At 47.4% G+C, this 3,100-nt stretch overlaps 1 long non-coding RNA gene across 1 annotated transcript in view; it reads right to left on the reverse strand.

Moving 5' to 3' along the window:
* LOC128125462 (uncharacterized) overlaps nucleotides 1–2,654 on the reverse strand; it is a 6,478-nt gene extending 3,824 nt beyond the window's left edge. Inside the window, exon 1 of the long non-coding RNA XR_008223166.1 lies at nucleotides 2,565–2,654. This is a non-coding gene — a long non-coding RNA (uncharacterized LOC128125462). The remainder of the gene's footprint in view (nucleotides 1–2,564) is intronic.
* Nucleotides 2,655–3,100: the final 446 nt, after the last annotated feature.

Here is a 3,100-nt window from a genome sequence, read left to right on the forward strand (position 1 = left end):
TGTCACTCCGTGGAAAGGCTTTGGTTTCCATAATGTCCCCAAATACACAGAATATATTTGCATTCCTGGGGTGCTCTGAGCACTCGCGACTTCCACAGGCCACAATCATGGAGGCTAGGAGCAGATCTGACTTTCTGGTTGTCACTGCTTACCCTGCTCCTACCCTGCCCTGGTTGTTGACCCCGGAAGCCCCTTAGATGCCTTTTCTCGCTTTTCATGCACCATCACATGGGTGGCTAGCCCCATGCTAGCTAACCCCATTCTAGCTGCCAGAGTCCGTGAAGAATGAGAAGGGAGGGACATACATCAACTGAAACCTGGCCAACACTAAAGCTCAACACTAAAAAGGACATCGCCAGGTGGTGGTGGCACACACCTTTTATCCCGGCACTCAGGAGGCAGAGGCAAGCAAGTGGATCTCTGTGAGTTCAAGGCTAGCCTGGTCTACAGAGTGAGTTTCAGGACAGCCAAGGCTACACAGAGAAACCCTGTCTCAAAAAATAAAAATAAATTTAAAAAAATTATAGGACATAGTATCTAGTGGTCCTGGGCTACATGTGTGACCACTTCGCAGGGCATCTCAGACAGGTAGACACCAAACAATAAAAAGAGAGGTGGCTTAATGAAGTCACAAACATCTACCACGCTAAATGTATTTGGGAATTGGAGAGGCCCTGGACTCCCAGCCTTGTACATCTACCTGGATATCTCTCACTCCTTGCACAAAGGCCCATCCATGCTGTCTCTATCCTCTGCTGCTCTGTGTCTTCCAGACTCCCCCTGGGCTCCAGTAATCAGGGTTCCAGAAGCTTTGCCTCCTATAAATCAGTCACCCAGTTTTCTGATTTCAAAATTAACCTCCTCCTGCTCTCCCCTGACGAAGCCCAGATTCACACCTGAAACCCAACCCACAGGGCGCAGTCCATCCCATCCTCTCTCTTCATAGCTGTATCTCTTGCTAGAAATCTATTGTCTATAGCACAAAATCAACCATTTTTCTATGGGGTTTGAACCAAAAGGAAATATTCTATCTGCTTTCTTTGTTTCCTGGGATGGAGCTCCACAAAACCAGCGTGGTCCAGGCAGTACGGTGCACACCTGTCAAAACATATGGCCCATGCCATTTATCAACTAATCTGTTCCAAGAACAGATAGGCAGTATCAGCAATCTGGTATTGATCTGTACAGGCCTCTGCTATTGTTCATCCCCGCATCCCGAATGGCAGCAGGAATTAATGAAAGAGACTAAACAATGCATAGCAGTCACTCAGCCCCACAACTTTGTTTGCTGCTCTCATTAAGTTGGGCAAAGTTTCCACAGTGAACTCGGAAGCTCTCTTTGGAGGGGTGAGCCCAGAAGGTCAACCCCCTTTTCCTTCCGTGGTCCAGCTGCTGACTTCTCTGAGCTGGACTTGTCTTAGTGATGCTTCATATTCCTTCAAAGGCCATGAAAGTAGCATGTAATGGCATATGAGAACCCATCTGGTCTCTTCCAGAGACTGAGTGGAAAGATATCTTCCTCTAATAGCCCCTTTGTAGTTGTGCTTAAGACATTGTCTTGGATGAGTGGGTGAGTGGATGAATGTATGCATGGATAGATGCATGGAGGACGGAGGGAAGGATATATGAATGTATGCAGAGATGGACTGGTGGATGAAGAGACAAGTAGATACATACATGATGGATGGATTCATGCATGGATGGATGGATGCATGGATAGATAGATGGATAGGTGGGTGACTGAATAAATGGGTGCATACATGGATGATGGATAAAGATAAATGCATACATGCATCGAGTGGTGGATGATGCATATGTATGGATAGATGATGAATGGGTGAGTGAACATATATGGATGGATACATGCATGCACAGGTGGCTACAAAGATGAATGGATTGAAGGGTGAATGATAGATGGATGGGTGGATAAATGGATAGATGGTTCTGAACCAAGTGTGATGAGAACTCATGAGTACATTAGTCTCATGGCCATGAACCCAAAATAATGCATCCTGATTGTGGACAGCCCTATTCTTCTCAAAGAACAAAAGCATTGTCTCATTCCATAATCACGGTGGCCAGGAGTTTTCTCACCATGATGGAACAACAGGAGACGGTGAGGTACAATGGATGAAGATTCATCTTACATCCCACAAAGCCAGCCTCAAACAACTGACCTCACAGAGGGAAAGAAACATACTCACTCCTGAAACAGACAAGGCTCCACTCTCCTGAATCCCCAAAGCACACATCCTAACCCAGTTTGCTAGAAGTCTCAAGGCCACAGTGGGGTCAAACCGCAGGCCTATGCCAGCTAAGCCGCTGACTGAAGCTGACACTGAGAGACACAAAACCCCATTCTCCTCAGAAGAGCCCCTTGAAAAGCTGCCTGGGGTGTCTGTAAGGAATAACAGCAGCCAGTGTGTCCTCTCATTCGGGGACAATGTGGTCTTCCTATTTGGAAGGCTTCCACCTTAGCGTGGAAGACATTTCAGCAGAAGACAATCCAAGAATGGAGTGTTCTGTTCAACTTGAGCTGGATATGAAAGGCCACTCACACCCACCTGTGAGATGAAGCAGAGACACAGAAGGCTACTAGCATGGCCTCGCTCAACTGACCAGGGCCTCCAGAGTGTCAAGAGACATTTCCAGTCTGCGAGAAGCACAGAACAAGGGGTCAGACCAGGCCAGCCAGGCATGCGACATGCCATCCTCCAAGGACAGATGGCAAATGGCCTATGCAGCTTCCTCAGAAGTCCACCTGAGTCTGAGGGCCGTTCCCCTTCACTTCTGTCCCGCTCCCTCCAGCATCACCTGAACAACTAATCCTCCTCAAGGGCCAGATCACAGCCCTGCATTGTCAGGGAGGCGAGAACCACAAAGGCCTCTGCTTCCATGGAAGAGAGCAGGTATGGATAGTGAGAGTGAGGAGGGAAAGGAATGGAGCCTGAGACCCCTGCACCTATCACCTTTCTGTTGCTGTGATAAAATACCACAACCAAAAGCCAAAACCAAAAAAAAAAAAAAAAAAAAAAAGAGTTTATCTTGGCATTTATTTCCAGAGATATGGAGTCTATTGTTGGTGGGAGGGCATGGCAAC

The sequence above is a fragment of the Peromyscus californicus genome, unplaced genomic scaffold (genome assembly GCF_007827085.1).
Source record: "Peromyscus californicus insignis strain IS unplaced genomic scaffold, ASM782708v3 Scaffold_4__1_contigs__length_199733344, whole genome shotgun sequence".
NCBI lineage: Eukaryota > Metazoa > Chordata > Mammalia > Rodentia > Cricetidae > Peromyscus > Peromyscus californicus.